Source organism: Rattus norvegicus, chromosome 12, assembly GCF_036323735.1.
Source record: "Rattus norvegicus strain BN/NHsdMcwi chromosome 12, GRCr8, whole genome shotgun sequence".
NCBI classification, from domain to species: domain Eukaryota; kingdom Metazoa; phylum Chordata; class Mammalia; order Rodentia; family Muridae; genus Rattus; species Rattus norvegicus.
In genome coordinates, this window is record NC_086030.1 from 33,876,477 (window position 1) to 33,900,091 (window position 23,615).

The 23,615-nt window shown below is 48.0% G+C and overlaps 1 long non-coding RNA gene across 2 annotated transcripts; it reads left to right on the top strand.

The window, feature by feature from the left end:
* Positions 1 to 450: 450 nt before the first annotated feature.
* LOC120095942 (uncharacterized) lies at positions 451 to 22,852 on the top strand. Of its 2 annotated transcripts, XR_005491920.2 has the most exons (4): positions 451 to 6,343; positions 7,147 to 7,228; positions 7,353 to 7,402; positions 22,621 to 22,852. It is a non-coding gene; the product is annotated as an uncharacterized LOC120095942 (long non-coding RNA). The 2 variants fall into 2 exon arrangements; XR_005491921.2 differs by lacking the exons at positions 451 to 6,343; positions 7,147 to 7,228; positions 7,353 to 7,402 and adding exons at positions 18,586 to 20,888; positions 22,056 to 22,215.
* The last annotated feature ends 763 nt before the right edge of the window (positions 22,853 to 23,615 follow it).

The following is a 23,615-nucleotide window of genomic DNA, read 5'->3' on the forward strand; positions in this document are numbered from 1 at the left end:
TTACGCGACTGTAGCTGCTTTAAGACTTTCTGCCCGTCCGTCCCGAGCACTGCTCTCTCAGGTGACCGTCACTTTTGGCTTAAGCATCTCTTCATTTAGGAAAAACAAGACCACTACCCTCAGAAGAGCTTTGAGACAGAACCTCAAACTAAGTGTTTTAGACACTACAGTGACAGCAGCTATGCGTGTTGTCACCTGCCCTGTAGGAAGGAGATGTGAGGTGTGAGCCTGCTGTTAGGACATCCTACATAGGTAGGTGACACTGCACAGCTGACCCTGCTGCTATCTGATAGGTGGCCCTGAGACCTGCAGCTGATGGCTTGCTTTTTACAGTAATAAGCACACATTGTGGCCACTACAGTAATAAGTACACAGAGCATCTTTTATAATATTAAGCACATAGTATGGCTTCTAGAGTAGTAAGCACATAGTGTGGCTTCTACAGTTAATAAGCACATAGTGTTGCTTCTCCAATAATAAGCACATAGTGTGGCTTCTACAGTTAATAAGCACATAGTGTAGCTTCTACAGTTAATAAGCACATAGTGTGGCTTCTACAGTAACAAGCACATAGTGTGGCTTCTACAGAAACAAGCCTGTAGTGTGCCCTGTGTAGCAGTGGAGCTTGGGGACTTGAACGGCTGCAGGAACGGGGGGACTAGGAAGAAATGCTCAGAGAACCCAAGGGTGAAGTGGGGAGAGTGATAGGCGCTCTTGATGCCGAGTCAGTCATTAGCCACTAGAGGGCACTGCAAGAGCACGTCCCAGACAAACCCCATACCTTAGACCCCACCCCCCACCCCCCAAGCCTCCCTACTGGAGACTGGCTGCCTGAAGCTGATGACTTGACACCCTCCTGGGAGTTCAGAGAACCAGAGGAAGAGAAAGTCTGGGCAAGAAATTGTCCACCACCCAGAGAGTCCCTCAAGGGGCACACACACGGCAGGTAGAGGAAGACAGTGGCCATTCCGAGACTCGACAGCCACAAGCTCACTCACTGCTGCTCCCAGTAGAAAGAAAACTTCACTCTGAAAGGGATCAAGATGGCCATGGTGCAAATTATAAACCAAGTACTCGGCAGTAGGAGGCCAGGACACCAAGAGCTTCTGGCCAGCCTGGGTTACATGGAAATCTCAAGCAAACACAAAGGAGAAAAAGAGAGCAAAAGTTGGAGGGCCGAGCCACACTATGTGCTTATTATAAAAGACACACTGTGTGCTTATTACTGTAGCACGTGTCAAGGTCAGTGTGCAAGGATCTGCCTTTGTAGTGGGGATGAAGCAGAGGCTGCATCTTCCCATCTCCAGAGGAAGACACCAAGCATAGAAAGAATCAAACAAACAAACCGCTTTTGGAAAGCTTACACTAACTATCAGGCCCAAAGAGGCTCGAGATGTGTAGCCTACAATACTGCCCCCCTGCTAGCATTTCTAGCTGCACTTTGTTCCATTTATACAGCAAGTTTGAGAGTGGTGTGTTTTTGTCCACCTTGAGGATACCGCTTTGTCTTCTATTTCTGGGAAGGGACACACAGTGTTCACTCTTGGCTTGAGCCTTACTTAGGATTGTAGGGCCATTGTTTCTGTGGACCAGGTGCCCCTTGAAGGAAATTTTGCTGGTGTGTCCAGAGATGGCCCCCGTGAGCAACTGTTAAAGTTCATTTTCCAGCAGAAACTATAAACAGACGAGCTGTTCTCGTTCTCTCTCTCTCTCTCTCTCTCTCTCTCTCTCTCTCTCTCTCTCTCACTGCCCTCAAATGTAGTTTAAAACCAACTCTCTCCCATAATGAGATTACAGCCAATTTTCCCCCTCTCATTAGATAAATAGTTCTAAACTAGGATCCTTGATATAAAAAAAAAAAGATTATAGCAATGGTGGTTCCCCATTTGAATGTATTTTGAGCTCAAGGCTCACTCAGGCAAATTTCCATCCCTTGCAAATCACCACCATTATGCAAATCAGGACACCCTTATTGGCATGCGAATGTAAAATGGATGTTTGTTTTCAAGATGATGGATTATCTTTCCTGGTAGGGATGCTTCGAAAAATCTGTGAAGGGGTTCGTGTTTGTTTTCTAGATGTTTCTGTAGGTTCTGTGGGTTGCTAACATGGGCAACATGGGGGGTGTAGCTCGCCAGGTCTAGACTCTCCATCTTTTGGTGAAAGCCTCCTTGGGGTTCCGTACCGTGAATCTCTTTCCGTGTAGCAGAAATTCTGTCAACCAGGAGTTATAGAGGGTGAGAGTTAGGGTTAAGGTTATAGTAGTAATAGAGGGTTATAGTAAGGCTAAAACTCTGCTTTTGCTGTACCAGAAAGCTCTCTGCTGACTTCAGGGTCTTCTGAGTGCTTGCTAGAGAGCCAAGTGGCTTCTCAGAGTGAATGCATACTTCGTTATACTGCTGTGTGGCTTACTAATTGAATATACCCATTCCATCCTGTCATTAAGTATAGACGTTTCCTGGACAGGGGCTTCTAAGGGCTTAGCTCTTTCATGGAGGAGTTGTCCTTGAGAAACCCACCCTGTATTCCAGGGGAATCTGAGCTTGGAGAAATTTCGTATAATGTTGGGGTAACATGGCTTGGGAGTGGTAGAAACAGGACAGATACCCAGGTCCTGCTTCCACACATTTCTTTTAAATGTTTTTATATTTACTTGTTCATGTGGGGTGGTGTGTGTGTGTGTATATGCACGAGTGTGTGCATGCATGTGTTCATGCCACAGTACAGAGGCAGAGGTCAGAGGACACCTTACGGGAGTACATTCTCTCCTTCTACTGAATGGGTCCTGGGGATTGAACTCGGGTCATTGAGCTTGGCAGCAAGTGCTTTTAGCCATTGAGCCATCCAGCACCAGCACCACATTATCTCTAAAGGGGAACTTCTAGTTGGAGCCGTGCGTGCTAAGCAAAGCAGATTTCCTGCTCAGGGAACAGTGCCTGGAAAGGCACGTAGACAGAGATGTGTGAACCTGAGTGAGTTTATTTTTCGTGTCGCTGTGACAGAATGATTGTCAGAGGCAACTTAAGCCATGGCTCTGGGGACAGTGCTTCGTGGCAAGGAAGGCACGGTAGTGGGAGAGAGGAAGCTGGGGTAGGCATGGAGAACAAACCAGTAAGCTTTGGTAAGCAGTGTTTCTCCATTGTTGGCTGGCTGCTAGTTTTGTTTTGCTTCCTGCTTTTACCTTGACTTCCTGCCTTCGCTTCTCTCAGATGATGGACTGTAACCTGCAAACAAACCCCACCTACCTCCAAATTGTTTGGGGTCAGGGGGTTTATCTCAGCAACAGGAAACTAAGCTAGAGCAGGCTCCTCCCCGCCCTGGGACCTTATCCGCATCCATCCACCCCAGACTTCGAAGGGACCGTGCTGGGGCGAGAGGCCTAGCAGAGATGGAATATCTTTCCCAGGCTGAGACTAGGAAGTCCCTTGTTACCGTGTGACATCTCAATTTTGGTTATTCTGGGTCCTTTTATCTTCTTTTGAGGACAGCAGGCTGATGTTCTTGTTGGGAGATAACCATTTTCCCAATTTCCCATTTTTTCTAGGTGCCCCGTTCTTTCTGAGATTATGAGGGTATGTGTCTTAGTCAGGGTTCCTATTCCTGCACAAACATCATGACCAAGAAGTAAGCTGGGGAGGAAAGGGTTTATTCAGCTTACACTTCCACATTGCTGTTTTATTACCAAAGGAAGTCAGGACTGGAACTCAAGCAGGTCAAGAAGCAGGAGCTGATGCAGAGGCCATGGAGGGATGTTACTTACTGGCTTGCTTCCCCTGGGTTGCTCAGCTTGCTCTGTTGTAGAACCCAGGACCACCAGCCCAGGGATGGCGCCACCCACAGTGGGCTGGGCCCTCCTCCCTTGACCACTAATTGAGAAAATGCCTTACAGCTGGGTCTCATGAAGGCGTTTCCACAACTGAGGCTCCTTTTCTGTGATAACTCCAGCTTGTGTCAAGTTGACGCACAAAACCAGCGAGTACAGTATAGCGCTCTCCCTCCTCCCTAGAATTTAATTCTTAAAAAAACAACCGAATTGTCAAAGGAGGCACGAATTGATTTCATTCCAGAAAGGCCCAGGAAGATAACCACGTGCTTTCTTTCTGCTATGGGATCCATGAAGGTGACCTCAGCAGAATGTGTCCTTTAGGCTTCCTGCTAACCCCAGGAACATCCCAGAGCCCCCGTGATACAGTTTCTATCAAGCAGACACAGAGGAAAAGTACGTACTTCCTCTCTAGGATTAGGCTGTCCGGTTCTATGTGTCAGTTAAAAAATTAGTCTGTGGTATGGACTCGGCTTTTTTGTTTTGTTTTTGAATGAGAATGTTTCCACAGACTCAGGCATTTGAACACTTGGGTCCCAGTCTATGGCACCATTGATGGCCTTGCTGGAGGACTTTTGTCACTGGAGTGGGCTTTGAGAATATATGCGACTGTCTCTTTTCCCCCCATTTTAAGAATGTCTTTATGCGTATGGGTGTACGTCTCTGCCCTGTGTGCGTGCCTAGTGCCTTTTGAGGCAAGAAAGGGACATTGGGACTCCTAGGACTAGAGTCACGGACAGTTGTGAGCCTTCATGTGGGTTACTGAGACTTGAACCTGGGTTTCCCGGAGGATCAACAGTGTTCTTAACCACGGAGACACTTCTTCATACATGCACAGGACGTCTTATTTTATTGTAAATTGAGCAGGCTAAGCTCACAGCAATAGGGACAAGAGTGGAGAAGCATTTATCAGCACCATCTTGGTGGCAGTAGTAACACCAATAGAGGTGACAAGAGAGTGGCTGAAGTGTTCTCGAGAGAAGCAGGAACAGAGCAGTGAGAAGCAGAGGTGGTGGTGGTGGTGTGTTTAACTGGGACAGCAGAAGCATTCAGCAGTGGGAAAGATGGGAGACCGGAGAGACCTTGGACCCAGGATCAGAGAAAGGTGATGGCGGTAGAGACGCAAAACCATGGCGGGATAGCAAACTTTCTAGTAAGCCTGTCTACAGTCAGATGCCTATATAGTTTAAACTAGCCAGTGGCTAATTTATCATTTGACATTTGGCCTTGATGAAAGGGGGGGGGCGCCCGTCACCCTTGGAAATGGCTCTAGCATCAATCATGTAGGAGTTGCCATGCGCGAGCCTCGGAGAGGATCATGCGCAGATGGATCAGACCGTTTGAAAAGCGATCATTTGTTGTTTACAGCTCAAAGCGATTCAGCCACAAAACGCAGGACCCAGTGAGTCCTTAACCTTTATCAGTAAGTGGCAAAAATAGCTGAATATGGTTTCCAAAGTCCAGGGAGACGATAGTGGCCTCAGAAAGAAGATAATTAATCCTAGCGCTTGGGAGGTTGAAGCAAGGTGGATTGCTCCAAGTTTGAGGCTAGCCTGGTCTCCGTGGCTCCAGCTTCGGAAATCAGAGCAGAGTCTAAGGAGTCCCTGACCAGGGCAGTGGAAGACGACATGGCATATAATGTGGAGGGTAGCTCCATGATGGGGTGGGGCAAGATCTGTGAGAAACCTTCTGCCAGGAGTGAGTAGGTGCATATGGAAGGGAGAGGTAAGTATGTCAACCATCCAAACCCAGGCCAGAAACCAGGAAGTTTCGGGAAGCCCAGAGGAGTGGGGCTATCCTCGGGATGGGCGTGGTCATCCTCAGGATGGGCGTGGCTGTCAGAATGCGAAGCAGAACAGTGTATTCAACAGAATCACCCCCCATTCCTCCCCAGAACGTCCTACCCCTTGAACCTTCTGTGGGCTCACCTAAGTAGAACATGGAGGTGAAAGCAACTTTCCTGCTGATTGTCACTGTTCTACTGAGCTGGAGCAGGGCGAGCATTGGGACACAGCCCCCAACCAACCCGACATGGACCCAGGCTTCAATTCGTTGCTCTTCTCCGAAGTCAGAGACATAGTGGAACGCATACACTTAGGGAAAAATGATTTTTTTCCGATCCCTGTTAGTGCCCACATGTTTTGCTATTAGATAATAATTAAAGAGGGGAGAAACTATATTTATGCTCATTTATTATCAAGGGTGAGCACTGGCCCGAGGAACCCGCATTTTCTTTTCTTGCTTAGTGGAGGCGCTGAGCTTTTGGGAGGCAAATGCTGTTTATTCAACGGGTTAGGCGAAGCGATTCAAATTAGTTTTTAATGGTGCTTATTAATTTGATATCTTGGGACTTCCTGAGCACGTCTGATGTTGCTGGGGAAACAGACTTGTCTTCCATTTGTGATCCTATCAGCTGATTTGGTGTAGGGTTAGTGGGGTCCCGAGTCTGCTCTGCCACAGGGCTCGACTGTTCAGGGAGGCAGGACTCGGTTGACCGCGTTTACCCGGTGCCGTGGCCAGGTAGGTGTTAGGCCCTAGGGAAGCCCTGGGGGGAAGCACAGTCTGAGTTGCGGGACAGCAGGAGCTGGCTCGGGGGTACCCAGGCCTGCTAGGAGGCCAGGGCTGTCTGGTTCTCAGGCTCTCAGATACCCAGGCAAAGCTGGCTGTGACAGAAGACCTGAGAATGGAGTGGGGGCCCGTAGGCTGTATCTAGTCCGGGCTAAGGGGGAAAAAGAGGGCTCTGCTTGGTCCGGCAGGGCTTGACGGTGGCAGACTTGAGCTTGGCTTGGTGGCAGCCGTGGCTGGGAGCTCAAAGAGACCTTCAATGGGAGATAGATAGAGGCTCTTCTCTATGGCTCCCTAGAGTGAAAAGAGGCAATCCACAGTTTTAAGGCATTTATTGTCATGGTGGAAAGTGGATTTGTAGAACCATACTCCACTTCTCAGGGTGGGCCTGAGATAAATACCTTTTGCAGGGAGGAGTGTCTGGGAAGGAAAGGTTATTGGCTAAGCCTCCAGGCCTTTAACTACCTCATTAAAATGGAGATCTGTCTTGAGCCTATGTGACCTGTGTCCCCTACCAGTAGAGGGGCTTGGGGCATTTCCCTTATGTGACTGATGGCCACAAATCTATGGAGGGCTGCGGCTGGTAACTGGGACCTGGTCCCTTCAGGGTCACTGGGGTTTCAAGCCTTAACTCAATCAGGAACCAGGGTGCTTTTCTTGGTCCCACAATTTGGGGATGAACTATTCATGGGGTTGTTTAGATTTTGGGGTACACAGATGGGGTAAATGCTGTGTTTATTTTTCTCCTCCTTTATTAGGCCTACTATCTGTCAACCGAGCCCTAGATTCCCATTAGGACGTGTCCTCCGATTTCTTTTTCTTTCTTTTCAGTTTTCAAAGGTAAGTAATTTGATGCTTCGTGAGAAATCTGTGGGTCTTGGCATGGATGAAGAGGGCCTTGTGAGCTTTACCTGAACCGGAAGTGGCATGTGGGCAAGAGTCACGTGTCATCCCTCCTTTGCAGGACATTCGTTACATCTGAGGGGCATGGAGAGGCTGTAGTGTGACCTGCAGGTAGGATCCAGTTATAGTCTCACAGAAGGTGGAGCCCATGTCCCCACATCAGCCCCTCCCTGCTCATCGGCCCGCCCCCTCCAATCAGCCCATTCCTCCAATCAGCCAATCTGTCAGACCAACTCATACCCTCCAATCAGCCCGCCCCCTCCAGTCAGCCCCACCCCCTCCAGTCACCCCACCCACTCCAATCAGCCCACCCCTCCAATCAGCCAATAGGTCAAACGAACCCATATCCTCCAATCAACCTAGCCCTTCCAGCACTGATTAGTCCATCCCCTCAATCAGCCCACCCCCTAATCAGCCCACCCCCCCAATCAGCCCACCCCCCAATGAGCCTACCCTTTCCCATTAATCTGTCCCATCCCGTCTGCTCATCTTTCCCCAATAGTTCAGCCTCACCGCATCTGTTCACAGCCGTTCCTTGGCCGGCTTTGTGCCAGCATCCTTCTCTTCTCTGAACTTGGAATGCGGGGCCAGTGAGAAACCCATTTTCTTTCTCCCATGGGTCCTGTGTTCCTCTGGGTTTCTCTGACAAACAAACTCCCACTGGAATCTGCCATCTTATCCCCCAGTTTCCCCCTAAACATCGCTTTCTTCTCTCTGGAGTTCCTGGCATGTATGGCTCTCTTGAGAGCGTCACTAGGTTAACAAGCTGTCCATCAGCAAACACAGGCATGGGTGGAATAGGCAGGTGTCCCCTGGAGTCCCCTGGCAAAGTAGAGGAGGGTTAGATAAACACCACCACCCACCATGGATTTCTAGAATGTGATTGTTGCGCCCCACCCCCACCCCCAGCAGCCTCCTCTGTCCCCCCTCAGCCCTGCAGCCCCTGGTCTATTTCCCATCTCTACCATATACCTACAGGGGACATGCATCTGATGGCTCTTGTGCCTTTCTGCTTCCTTCAGCTTCTTGTCTAGACCCATCTCAATCAGTGGTTTTCAACCTTCCAAATGCTGCAACCCTTGACTCTTCTTCCTCATGTTGTGGGGACCCCCTACCCCCACCCCCAGCTATAAAAATAGTTTCCTTGCTACTTCATAGCTGTAATTTTGCTGCTGCTATGATTCTAATATAACTATCTGATACGCAGGATGTCCATCATGTGACCCCTGTGGGGGTTGCGACCCACAGGTTAGGAACCGCTGATCTAGACTGTGGCACCATGGGTGAGCGGCTCTTCACTCCTCTCTACGCTGTCATTAAAGCTGCTTGTCTGGTCACCAAAGTTAGACAAGTAGCAAGCACGGGGAGAGTGGGTTCATTCGGGATGCTAACTCCATAGAGGCCATCCTGGTGGGGAGCGGCTCTAGTTCGCATCTCCATGGATCAGGAAACACATCCGGGAATGCTGGTCTTCAGCCTACTTTCAGATTTCAGCCAATAGGAAGAGGCCTCTCACATTCAGGGTGGGTCTCCGCCGTCCCAAAATATGCCCAAAGGTCTGTCCTATCGTGTCCTATGTTTTTGTCAGTCCAGTCAGAATGGAATGAATCATCCTCATTATGAACATAAGCAGATCCCTGATGCTTCACTGCCGCCCCCACTGACACACGGTATCTCCTTCTAGGCTGTAGGCTCAATTTTTTTTTATCTGTTATTTAGGCTTTGGGTCTCTGTCTTGATACTGTTTTTGCTTTTGTTTTTTGTTTTTTTTTCCAACTTAAACCATCATATACTGTTTTTATTGACAATGGAATATCCTCTGTGCACAGCAGTGCATAGGGATTTGAGGGATGGGATTGGAGCTCAGCTGGTAGCATTCACAGAGCCCTGTGTTCGAGTCCCGGCACCACATCAGCTCAGCGTGATGGCCATTCTTCGTTATTAGGGTTAGGGTTAGGGTTAGGGTTAGGGTTAGGGTTAGGGTTAGGGTTAGGGTTAGATTTGATACCATTCGCAATCATTCCTTCTCAGCCAGCCTTCTCAGTCATCTCTGTAAATACTCAAGTGAAGTCAGTCATTTTCACATGGGAAGATTTTTGGTTGCTTGGTTGTAGGTAACAGAAACTTCAGGATGAAGATGCCCACATCCCCACACCATACACAGTTGCACATACATACTCTCACATACTCACATGTATACATATTTCACACTCTTGTACACTCACACACATGTTCTCAAACACTCATGCTTTCAACACTCATGCTCTCCCATTCATAATGCACTCATATACTCATACACGCACTCACATTCATACGTACTCGCGCACACTAACCTATATGCATGCACACTCAAGTACACTCTTTTGTACATATTCACACACTCACATACTCTCTTTCACACAAGTTCACACCATAACCACAGGCATACATACTCATACACACACTCACATGCATTTGCACTCACATTCTCACAAATACACATATTTTCTTACAAACATACACACTCATATGCACACACTCACATATACACTCTTACACACATATATATATATATTCATACACATATTTACCCACTCATACACTTTCTCTCTAACACACACACATATATACACACACTCACATACATACCCATACACTTTTACACATGCATATATACTCATATACATATTCACCCACTCATACACATTCTTTCTCTAACAAACATACACAACTCATACACTCACATATACATGCATATACACACATACACACACTTTTACACACATATATACTCAAACACATACCCACTTTCTCAGATTAACTCTCTAACACATACACACTCACATACACACTCATACACACACTTACATATACACTCATACACATATCCTCATACACATTCTCTCTCTCTAACACACACACACACACACACACACACACACACCCCTACTATTTTGGGAGGTGTAATAGAAACCTCAAGAATATGGGTGTGTATGTGTCTGGTTTTCACCTCTGCCTGTCCACTGACTGCTAGGATAGACGCAGACTGTATGCGCTCAGCAAACCTACTTCTCCGCTTCTACGCTTTATCAGGGAGCCCCGCCCCCTCCACTGAGTGCCTGCTCCCTATGTGCATTCCAGCCTCTTCCCTGACACATGTCCTCCTCCATTGCTCAGCTCACAGAACAGATGGCAGGCAAACAGGCCACCTCAGGATTCAATTCCAAGTACTGGGCAGCCTGATCATGCAAATGGTCCATCTGGGGATCGTTGCCCACCACTGGTCTCGTCCTCCATGGCTAGAGGAAAACCCATGAAGAAGCAGTTAGAAAGTGTGTAGATCCCCTCAAAGAGGCTCATCAGGAGGGAGCTGCAGAAACCAGGCATGGCTGACAAAGGCGAGAAGAGAGAAAAGGATGCTGGGTGTTATGTAGGACGGAGGAAGTTCAGCCTGCCCCCTGCCGATGTAGAGCACCAGGGAGCATCTGCTGCAGCCCTTAGCATCTTGAGACACATCTGGAGAATCACAAAGGTCCAGATTATTCATGAGGCTCCGTGCGCACCCTTCTAAATAAGGTTCTCCCACAAGCTGCATCTTCAGCAAGGCCAGTGTTTCCAGGCATTCAAAGCTGTGGTGGAAAGGGCACTTTTCAGTGAACCAAACATCACCTCCATCTATTTGCTGAGGAACAAGGAATAAATAAATGGACTCAGAAGTATAAATGCGTAATGAATAAAATAACAGCACCAACGGGACCCGGCTGACCTCACCAGTTACCTGCTCCATCGTTGCAGTGAAAGTTGCTTTCTGTCCCTGTCGCCCGCTGTGCCTCCAATCAGGATGAAGTCCTTAGACAGTGTCAGGCTCCCACAGCGCTTGCTGATGACACTTGTAAATTTGGGGAGGATGTCTATGTTGAATTAAAATGTGACTGTTAAAATTCTACAATGCAGTCTTCCAGAAGAAACCGCCCATATTTTAGCCACAGCACAAGAAATGGCTTTGATTAAAGCACCACGAAACACATAAATATTCCGTGATTATGCGCCCAGGCTGAGTCCCGGCAAAGAATGATTTACTCAGGGGTAAAGAAACTCCTTTGTAACAAGTAATCTTGGAGGTTTAATCTTGGTGGGTTAGGGAAATTTTACGTAACGGGCTGCCGAGGTGGCTGGCCGCCAGACCTGACGTGTAGAGTTTGATTTCCAGTACCCACATGCTGTGGTACCTCCCCCTCCCCGATTAAAAAAAAATTGTCAAAACAAAACAAAAGAAACCTTAGGGTCGGTGAGGTAGTCACACTTCCTGCCCAGGATGATGGTCCAAGTTTGAGTCACGTGACAGAAGAAGAGAACCAACTCCCACAAGTTGTTCTCTGACCTTCCCGCATTTGCTATTCCAGGCATACGCCTCCCCCTAACGTAAATAAATGAATAAATGTAATTTTTAAAGTTCTTTACTTGACGTGGGTTGACGTGAGGTATTAAAGCCGTAATTCGGGGTTGGGGATTTAGCTCAGTGGTAGAGCGCTTGCCTAGCAAGCGCAAGGCCCTGGGTTCGGTCCCCAGCTCTGAAAAAAAGAAAAAAAAAAGCCGTAATTATCCACCAGAGCCTAACTTTAGATGGGCTTCCCTCAGTGGAGTTTGTAGTTAGGATTTCCTTTGATGAAGATGAATGGAAACAGGTGCATGATATCATCATCATCATCATCATCACTACTATTATTGATTTTATTTTTTAATCTGTGTGTATGCCTGTTTGCCTGCATGTATTATGTATATGCACCTTGTACATGCAGTACCCAAAGAGGCCAGAAGAGGGCATCGGGTGTCCCTGCCCTCCCAGTGCTAGAGTTTCAGTGGTTGTGAGCTGCTGAGAATTGAACCCAGGTCCTCGGGAAGAGCAGCCAAGTGCTTTTAGTAGCTGATTCGACTCTTCGGCTCCCAGACCAGGATTATAAAGAGACATGGGTTTTCAGTCTTTTAAGGAGATTGAGCACATTATTTATAATCTCAATTCAGAGGACAGAAAGCGACCACACCCTAGCCTCACACCGCAAGCAACTCCGGCCAGAAGAAAAGCTACCTGTGAGGAAAAGCAACCTCACAGATGCAGGCTATTAGTACTCCCTTGTGCTGTGAGCCTTCCCAAAGGGCCGTCATGGTATTCCTGCAGGAGGAAATCATAGTCTCCCTTAGGGGATGGACTTGAATAGTGTATATTTTGGAGTCCTAGTCCATATAGATGGTAAAGATTGATATTTATCATTAAATTATTCCTAAGGGTTTTCTTTCCCAGAGACAGGTTATGTACTGTCTTAGTACAGTAGTTGTATTTCTGTGAAGAGGCACCAGGACCAAGGCAATTTATAAAAGAAAGCAACCGAGGGCTTGCTTACAGTTTCCGAGTGTGAGTTCATGACTTCGGTAGCAAGGAGGAGCATGGTGGCACGCAGGCAGGCGTGGCATTAGAGAACTAACGGAGAGTTACATCTAATCTGCAAACTGGAGGAAGAGAGGGCCAGACTGACTTGATGTGGGATTTTGAAACTTCAAAGCCCACTCACAGCAACACACCTTCTCCTCCAAGGCCACACCTCCGAATCCTTCCCAACCAGTTCCACCAACTTGGGAGCAAACATTTAAACATGTGAGCATACGGGGGGGGGATTCTTTTTTTTTCATCCCCCCCCCAGCTGAGGACCAAACCCAGGGTCTTGTGCTTGCTAGGCAAGCACTCTACCGCTGAGCTAAATCCCCAACCCTTGGGGAGGGGGATTCTTATTCAAACTATCATGTCTACTAAGCCAGAAAGCAGATACACTTCTGTCTGAGGTGAAATGGTCCACCACACAACAGGGCTGTGATTATAAGCACATGTTATCAGATCCAGCTTTTTAGGTGGGTTCTGGGGACAAACTCAGGACCTCACATCTGCAAGGCGAACACTTTACTGATGGAAATGTAAGGTTGCTCTGAGGATGTCTACCCAACAGACAGCTTGTAATCCCACTTGGATTCTTCACAGGAAGAATTCCTTGGACTGACATGGAGCCACGTGTCCAGGGTTTGAGGCTGGAATCCAGGTTCGGATATGTGTGGAAACGAGGGAGCCACATTCCCAGGGTACTTCAAGGCGAACGGGAAGATGAACTCTTAAATTATCAGGCAGGTGGGTCACAAAGGGAGAAGAAGCAAAATGTGTCACACAACTGGGAATCATACTAGCGCCGAGAAGAAAAGAGTCAACTATTGCAGAGAATCAGGGTAGAAGAGAAATGAAACCCACCCATCCACCCACAGACTGGAGAGATGGCTCAGTGGTTAAGAGCTCTGACTGCTCTTGCAGAGGACCTGGGTTTAATTCTCGGCACCCACAACGGCAGCTCACATGTCACTCTAGTTCCAAGGGATCCAGCATCCTTTCCTAGCTTCTTCAGGCACTGTGCGTACATACACACAGGTATCCAAAAACACTCATACACATAAAATATAATAACACCAAACAAAGTCAAAATACAGTCAGTTGGGTATCCGCAATGCGGGGCAATGCTTCCCTACAAAAAAACCAAAAATGGTACCGAGCAAACTACGGAAGGGAAAATCTGTTTCATGTTGATAGAGGAAGACACTTCCAACAGCAACCTCAATGTGACAATTAAGGACAATAATGACTTATGCTCCGTGAGTAATTAATGAATGAGTCCTCTGCTCTTAAGAAGATGTAATGTGAGCTAGACTCCCAGATAAATGGCAAAAGCCACCAGCAACATCAAATGTTTGTCACGATTGTACTTTTCAGTGCCAATGAAATGTCAGCGCCTGCTGCTGGAGGAGGTCAGTTGCTGATGCAAAATGACACTGCTTGTGTGGTGCCCGTGCAGGACAAATACTTGTCATGAGCCCGAAGCATGTCCAGGCTTCTGGGCTTCCTTAGAACTGTCTTCTTTTATTTGTCAAATATGAGCAGCCCTCTCTCAGGTCTTGTCCCCACAGGGGCCCTGGTGTTTGTCTTTCTGGCAAAGGAAAACAGACTCTCACCTCTGGGTGCCAGCCTGAAGGTTCTTAGAGGCTGCTGGTGACTGTCCCCCACCCTCCCTTCATCTCCTAGACCAGCTACTGTAGCCCAGGAAAGAAGGTAAAACATGGAGGTCACACGGCTGCTCTCCTGGCTGGGCAGGGCTATGACCAGACTCAGAAAGGTCTGGCAGGACTTGTCTGTTAACAATTCACACATTCTGCTTTCGCTGTCAGGAACTTGTGCAAGAAGCCTTCATGGCCACCCTCACATGCATGCAGATGTTTTTATCTGACACCTCTGGGGCACATCCCTGTCGACCTCAGTATAGGCTCACTTACGGCCTCATGCTCCAGCTGCACCTTATAGGATACAAGGTGCGCATGGGTAGATATTTGTGTGAACTGACAGCCCCCAAAAGCTGAGCACAATCTGTGTTGAAATTTCCTTACACCAGATCAGGACCTCCTGACTGTGGAGAGTTGGAATGGCACAGATCTAAGGTCACAATTACCTCCGTATCTGACCTAATGTCCTGTGGCTATAAGGTACAACCTTTGAACAGTATTACTATAGATTCCATAGCTTCCACCAACTGAAAGGCTAAGAAAGTGGTTAGACAGCTTTTTGTTTTTTTCTTTTCTTTTCTTTTTTTTTTTTCGGAGCAGGGGACCGAACCCAGGGCCTTGTGCTCGCTAGGCAAGCGCTCTACCACTGAGCTAAATCCCCAACCCCGTTAGCCAGCTTTTGAGACCCACGTAAGACACTTCTCTGCTTTGCTGTATGTAGCCTGCTTGCTTGATGATTCCACCAATGTTGCTAAAGGTGCGTCACTAATGACTTTCTTTGTTCTATTACTATAAAAAGACCATAAAAGCACCAGCCCTTTGAAACATGTTTCAGGAGCAACCGGAATCTGTGCTCCTGAGCCCTGGTCACTCATATTTGGCACAAAAAGCAAATTCACTGTTTTGGAGAAAGAGCAGTGTCTTGTGTTGGTAGCTGACACTCGCCTGTGGTCTAAGTTGCTCTAATAGGGAAAGAGATTTGGGGTACCTGGCTGTTTCGGTACCTCATCTTAGGAGAATTGGGGAAAGCCAATTTGATGGTTTGGTGGGGCGGAAGTCATCAGGGACGAGTAGAAATTGCTCGGGCTTACTGTAGGCCCCCTTGCTCTGAACTTGGGAGTCCAGTATCGTGAGATGAGATCTCTTCCAGTTAGAGAGGACTATGTTTATTTCTTTTTTCTTTTTTTTTTTTTTTTTTTTTCCGGAGCTGGGGACCGAACCCAGGGCCTTGGGCTCGCTAGGCTAGCGCTCTACCACTGAGCTAAATCCCCAACCCCTAGAGAGGACTATGTAGGTGGTGTGTGCAGTGTGTGAATGATACGGTGTGTCTGTGGCAGACAGAATAAACCTGGGATCCTGGGTATCAGGAGACCTGTGTTATTAGTCCTGGATTGCTGCACTAGCTGTGGTTTGCTCTGGGGAACCTGTAATAATCTTGGCTTGCTTTAGTGCAGCGGTCTTCAACCTTCTCGGTGCTGTGACCCTTTAATACAGTTCCTCATGGGCTGGTGACCCTTAAGCATAAAATTATTTTCATTGCTACCTCATAACTATAATTTTGCTACCATTATGACTCACAATGTAAAAATCTGTGTTTTCCAGGGGTCTTAGGTGACCCCTGTCGACTTAGTCTGTGACTCTCAATCTGTGACTGGGTTGAGACACACAGACGGAGAAACACTGCCTCAGAGTGCTGTGCACGGACCTGGTTTGCTCTAGGGGTGCTGTCTGTGTGGCAGCCTTCTCAGGGTTTTGGTTTCTTTATCTACAAGATGCCCAGAACTCCTGAACATCTGCATTTTAGACTTTGCCTGACTGTGCACAGGACTCCCGACATTCACTCTCCCCTCTAGGATTTCTGTTGCTTGTGGATACCCAGAATGCATCGCTTCAGTGACCATGCACAGCATCTTCTGGTAAAATGGTCTTTCTCCCACCACTCCCAGCATACATAGCACATATCAGGCTCACCCAGATGACCGCCCCCAAACTCTGCAAACTCTTTAGGAGCCTCAGCAATTTGCTAGTGGACACAGGAGAACCCTGTAAGCTCATGGGGCCTCAGCTGAGGACCCTGCTGTTAGGACTTCTCCTTGGGACCCTCAGTTGGGATCATTCCCATGAGATGTATCTGTCTCTGCCCGAGGTCGTCAGCACACGGAGTTTGTGGGTTCCCAGCAAGCAACGTGAGTTCCATTCTCTCAGAATTCCAGATGTCACTGTGTGGTGCACGGCCACTGCGCTGGTGGCCAGTGAGGAATATCCATTTGGACACATGAATACTGGCAGAAGCCCCCTAGGGAGAATGGAGTTGGGGGGGGGGTTCCTCTTGCCAATCATCGGAGGACATAGTGCGTTCATTAGTTGACACAGGGTTTCACTGTGTGGCCCTGACTGTCCTGGAACTCGCTCTATAATCCTAGCTGGCCTCAAACTCAGAGCTCTGCCTTGTCGCTGCCTCCCACGTGTGGGGATTAAAGGCATGCACGTCCACTGCTGGCAGTGTTTCAGTGCCCAAAAATGTATTTACTTGTGTGAAACAGTTATGTGCCATCGTGTGTGTATGTGGGTAGAGATCAGAGGACAAGTTATGGGAGTCTGTTCTCTCCTTCCACCGGGACTTGGGTTCCGGGGTTTGAACTTAGGTCCTCAGGCTTAGCCAGCAAGCACCTTAACCCTCTGATCCATCTCTTAGGCTCTGAGTTTATTCTTAGTTTTCTTTGTTTTGAGACACGCCCCTCACCCCGCCCCCCAGGCTCCAGTGGTCTGCTTACTGCAGCTGCCCCCTGCTTCTTACCAGCTTGGTATGACGGTATCTATATCTTGATTCCATCAAGGGACCGACCGGAGCCATGGATGAGGTCAGAGCCCTCAGAATCCACCTCTTCCTATTTAAATTCCAGTACAAGAGTCCTGCTGGGGACTGTTTCACATTCACACTTGCTTTGAGACTCCCCAAAACTGGTCATTTCCCGGCTCAATGTTGAAGCAACACAGCCAAGGGACCTAGAGAGAAGCCTCATGCTGGCTGGATTAAGAACTGTGCAACTGTGACCAAGTTCCTTAAACTCCCCGAGCATCTTTCTGTTCCTAGTCCTCTGAAGCATGTAGAGCACATTACCACGCAGCTCACTAGACCGTTAGTCTACATGCCAAGGATGCTCCGAGTGGCTCCCAGCTTGGAGCAAATAGTCAGAAAGAGCGACAGTTAACTATGGCTTTTCTACCAGGACGGTGCTGTGTTTTACAAAACTGCTTTTCCCCATCCGGGTCCCTGTCTGACTCTGGATGTAGCTTACTGGGCTTGTGCAAGGTCAAAGCTAGCTTGGGTTTTCAAAGTACCATGTTGATTTGTCTTGGGGTAGGCAGTGTGGGGGGGAGGGGAGTCTGGCTGGGAAGTGAACACCAAGATTGCTCATCCAGGAAGCTAGAGCTCCAGTCCCAACCTGTTAACGAACTCATCTTGAAACTGGAAATAAGAACCTTAATTCTCGTTGTTTCCTCGCTGCTATTAAAGTTTCTCTCTCTCTCCGTCACCCCCCACCCCTTGCATAAAAGACACCAAGATCTGGAAAAGGAACAGACACCTTGGGTTATCGTGTCTTCTCCGTGATGAGGGGCGGCAGGTGTGTGTCGGATGCTGAGTCCTCATTTTTTTGCGCAGTTGGGAAATGCTGACGGGGCTGTAAGTTCAAGCTTGAGTGTCAGACGCCCCGTTTTAAAACAGTGTTGCTGGGGTGTTTACATAAGAGCTGTGTTGCAGGAAGTTGCAGAGAGAGACTCACCTGCCTGTGAGGAGCACAGGGCACCAGTCCTGGGATCGAATGGCTCCCAAATGAGGAGATCCTGGCTCTCCCAACAGATGCCCCATCCCCATTGTTGCTGTTTGTCCTTCTTTGGGTTTTGTTTCTCTGTCGGTCAACGGGACTCAAAACCAGAGCAGCTGAGGCCCGGAATACTCATTGTTGAGTCCATCCAGCAACTGACTTGGTGAGCTGGGCCTGAGAGCTCAGGACTTGATTCTGGTGCTAGGGTGGCTGAGGCAGGGGGATTGCTTGAGTTTAAGGCCAGGTTGGGGGTACATAGTGAGTGGTGACAGGAAATGTCACCATCCCTTTCTGTATTCTTCTCTCTGCCATCTGTCTCTGCCATTAGGTGAGTGTCCCTTGCCATATCTCTCATTTTATGTCATGTCACATCCACCATGACTTTCTACCTCCCCACGGGCTCAGAGACAAAGGGGCTGAGGGCTGTGAACGGAGCCCTCTCAATCCAGGGACCAAAACAAATCATTCCAACCTGAATTTTTTCCATCCCAGATTTTGGTCACAGATACTCAAAAGTTATTTACACATGAATGCACCACACACACACACACACACACACACACACACACACACACACACACACACACACAAATCCCCTGCCTCAGTTTCCCCTCAGAGATACCAGAGGTTTGATGGACTCAACGTCAGGCACAGGTGTATCTTTCTCTTCAGTAAGTTGGACAATTGCTCTCCCAAGAGACAGTAGCTACAGAATAGCAGAAGAAACACAGCCCCGGCACAGGCAACCTGCCTGCTCAGACTGAGGGAGCCAAGGCAGGGGGAGGAAGGGCCAGCCCCAATCATTCCTTAATGCATGTTAGAAGAGCATTGTTCTGTAGTGCTCTGAGCACATAGAACAGAGCTGGCAATGCAAAAGACAAAAGCTCAATTGGGGGGGATACCTGAGATCCCAGACCTCTGAGGAGACATACATCCGCAATGAATAACGCTGGTTCCTGTTAGGAAATCCAACCCAGGATTAGACAGTACAAGACAGAGCGGTTATTTAACAGATCACCGGGAGGCGTTTGTAATGAGGCTCGTTCTGCCAAGGCCTCGAGGAACTGAGTGAACCACAGAGGTGGCTGACAGAACGGTGTTCCTAGCATAGGAAACTGTTGCAAAAGCTGTGGGTTGTGAATAAGGCTAGGATGTGGATGGTGGTCACACAGCCTTGGAGAACACTGTCAAGAATTCTGGCTTTTCATAGAGAAGGCCAAGCAGCATGGAAAGCTTTGGGGCGGAGGAAGATCAAGTCCGATTTATAATTTTCTTTTGTGAGGAGTGTCCATGTGTATAGATGTTCACGTGTATGGAGTACAATAGGCTCAATTGTCACGCTGCAGGCACTGTTTGCCTTGTTAATTGAGATAGGATCTCTCTATCTGGAACTTGGCAGAGAGGCCGGGCTGGCTGACCAGTGACTCCCTAAAGATCTACCCATCTCCCCCTTACAAGTATTGGGATTATAAGCATATGCCATCATATCCAGCTTGTTTTATGGTATGTGTGTGTATGGATATGTGTGTATGTGTATATGCGTATGTATGTGTATGTGTATCTCTGTGTGTGTGTATCTCTCTCTGTGTGTGTATATGTGTGTGTATCTGTATGTGTGTGTATATCTGTGTGTGTGTATCTGTGTGTGTGTATCTCTGTGTGTGTATCTATGTGTGTGTATCTCTCTGTGTGTGTGTGTATCTGTGTGTGTATGTATCTGTGTGTGTATCTGTGTGTGTGTATCTGTGTGTGTGTATCTGTGTGTATGTATCTGTGTGTGTATCTGTGTGTGTGTGTGTGTGTGTGTGTGTGTGTGTGTGTGTGTAAGTTCATGGGGATTTAAAACTCAGGTCCTTGTGCTTTCAAGGTAATAACTTTATCGACTGACCCTGCCCCCCCCATGATTTATGTTCCCCCAAGTGCTATATCCAAAGCAGATACAGAATCCCCACTATGAGCAGAGACAACAGTAAGTAGTTTATCTTCTGTTAGGAGGACCCAACTCACTGCTGATTTCTCCGAGTAAGGTGTGTGTGGGGAGACAGAGGTGACTTACAGCACTCAGGGAATGAGGTGACATGGGTCCCAGAGTGGCTGACAGCCTTTCCATCCAAGCCTCTTTGTCCCCTAATAAGAGCACTGGTGACACACAGGAGTTTATTTATCAACCCTACAAAGTCAGACATCTGCTCAGGAGGGCGGGCGCTCAGATTGAGCACAAGAAAGAAAGAAAGGAAGACAGAAAGAAAGGAAGGAAGAAAGAAAGAGGAAAGCATACATTTTATACCCAGACATACAGTCCCTTTCCCCTTTCCTCACTCAGAGCCAGCTGCATTCCAGGTGGGAGCATGTGTAGTTAACCCTAGCTGTGCTGGCTCAGAAACTCCAGCCAATCTGGGAACTTCTGGAAGGCTGATTTTTGGAAAGAGTTTGAAAAATATTTGCTAAATATGTATACTCGAAGCCCAGATTTTTCTCATAATGGAATTTTCCAAATTTCTTTCCAAAGTAGTTTCCCCTCCAGGAACGCCAGATTCGAAGAAAAAGAAAACGAAGAAGAAAGAAAGGGAAAAAAAAAACCCAACAGCTTGGATTTTGGTTCATTTAAAACACACTGCCGAATAACAGCCAGACACAAGTAACTGCTTGGAGATCAGACTGAAAAGGATGACCAGGAAGGGCCAGTTTTGCCAGGATGTCCCAAGGTGAATTTGTGAGGCAGTGTTTTACAAAGGTGGCACGAAGGAAGTCTAGGCTTCCCTTCTGCTTTTCAGTGGTCTCCAGATTCTGTTCTAACTGGTCATAGTCAGTAGCCTTAACCCTCATCCACGTCAGACAGCTGTCACCTGCACCTCACATACAAACTCACACACATCTGGGACAGGTCTGCAGCACCTCCCATACTCCCTGTGTTGAGTCTGCCATGATTTCAGCCCCCACCACTTTAATGGTTTCACAAGGGACCCACTGATGCTGGAAAGTAGGTGCCGTCGGCCTAATACGTTTCTCCCCTAAATTCATATGCGGGTATTGCCACCTCAAGTAGGAGGGCATCAAGAGAGGGCTTTGGAAGGGGGTGAGGTCATGGGGAGGAGCCCTCACCAGTGGGACTAGTATCTTTGTGAAGGAGACCCCTGCCCCCTCCCAGTGGGTGAGGTTTCTTTGAAAAGATGGCTCCAGGAAGCAGTTCTTTGTTTCATTCACGTGAGTTATCTGTGTTTTAAAGAGTAGTGCTGGGCTCCGAACAGGTTTGCAGATCGTTAGTTGCTTGGCATGTATGCAACTATGAAGTTGTTGCATCAGTGCAAAGCATAAGGAACAATTCCCATATCAGAATCATGAGAGCCCCGACGCAACTCATAGACCATTGAGACCCCACCACCAGCCCCTCCTCACCCAGCCCCACCCCCACCCCAATCCAGACTCACCTCCATCCCCATCCCCACCCCAGCCCCAAGCCCATCCAAGTGCAACTCCACCCCAGCCCCTCCCCACCTAGTCCCACCCCCAACCCTTCCCCTCCCAGCTCCACCCCCACACCAGTCCCACCCACCCCAGACTCACCCCAGGCCCAGCCCAGCCCCGCCTCCGCCCCAGCCCCCGCCCACAGCCGCTGTTTATCACTTAGATGCCCTCTGAGAGGACACCTCCTAGTTCTTGTGACTTGTTGTGAGGCAACAATAGTCAACGAACAACCAAATCTGAGCTCCCGTGTGGGCAAACTTGAGAGAAATTCAAATCACCGCCACGATGCCTTTTTTTTTCTTTTAAAAGTATTCTTCTGTTTTCTGTACCGCGATCTCATCTCCAACCCTCTCCCACACACCCCTCCCCATTCTTGACCCTTCTGTCCCTCCTTTTTTGTTTCCTAGATAATTTCACTTCCGCTCTCCTTCAGCGTAGGCACACATGGCTTTTTGTGACTACACGAAATCCAGGAACCACAATAGAGAGACAATACAACTTACTCGTCTAAGATTGGCTTAGGTTTCTCAGTTTGATTTTCTCCAGTCGCTTCCATTTCTGCGAACGGTACAGTTTCCGTGTTCTGTATGGTCGAATAAAATTCTATTGTGTGTATAAACATTTCCCTTATCCATCCTTCCGTTGTATTGCTTACATATCTTGGCCGTTGTGAATGGTGCGGCATTGAATGTTGATGTACGCATATAGGCTATATTGACTTAGTCTCCTGGGGTAAATACCCAGGACCAGTGTGCCTGCATTATGTTTGGGGGTAAAGACCTTTCTGTCCCTCCATGGTGCCTAGACAGAGGGTTTCTATAATCTTCATAGCTTTGGTTACCTTTATTTGCTCGGGGGAGATGGTGAGAAACCTTTGTAATTTTTAAAATAAGTGTCTAACTTGACTAAGGGAAGTGTTGGAGAACAAATGCTGGTTATGACAGATGTTGCTCCGTTTGTTCCCTGGGACAGAAAGCAGATGCCTGAACTGCCACGTGCTACCACTAGGAGGCACTGCAGGCCCACCGATGTGCCTCGTCGCCGCACCTGCTGCCTCTGCCCAAGCCATCTGGGTGCCCTGGACCCACCGAGAAGCACAGCTGTGTTCTCCAGCTGTGCAAAAGGAAATGGTTGACACAGTCGCCCCTGCCCCCCGCTTGGCCCCTCACTACCTTGGTGCCATTAAAATAGCAATAGTGACATATACCCGAGTTGCTTTTTTTTTTTTTTTTTTTTAAAACCTGGGGAAATGTTTAAATTATCTCTTATACTCCCTCTCCCATAAGCAAGTGTAATGTAGTTTTTGCGTCCATCGTGGAAGGAAGAAGAGGGCCCACCCAAGTCATAGGAAAGTCAGAAGAACTAGGAGGTGTCCTCTCAAGAGGGCAAGCAGTGACGACCTAAGGCTGGGTCTGGGGTTGGGGATGGTGACTCGATGATCTACAAATTTCATGAGAGTTCTCATGGTTCTGATCTGGGAATTGTTGCACGGATGCAAGTCCCTGAGTCAAGTATGCTCAAGAGAATAACCACGGTAAACACACGGATCCCCAACAAACCAGTCTTGGGCAGAATCATTTCTGCCGTCTGACATTGGCAGACCCTATCTGGGTTGAATGGTTGCTTGTCTCTGTCCCCGTTAAGAGAAGTCACCCGGGCTGGAGAGATGGCTCAGTGGTTAAGAGCACCCGACTGCTCTTCCAGAGGTCCTGAGTTCAATTCCCAGCAACCACATGGTGGCTCCCAGCCATCTGTAAAGGGATCCGATGCTCTCTTCTGGTGTATCTGAAGACAGCTACAGTGTACTTATATATAATAAATGAATAAATCCTTAAAAAAAAAAAGAGAAGTCACCCATCAGTTGCAATCTTGGTCACTGCAAATCTATTTTCTTTTCGGACCCAGAGAACTCCCGGCGCGAGTCTTTACTCCCCGGTCAATTTTTTTTCCCCCTGAGACTGACGTCA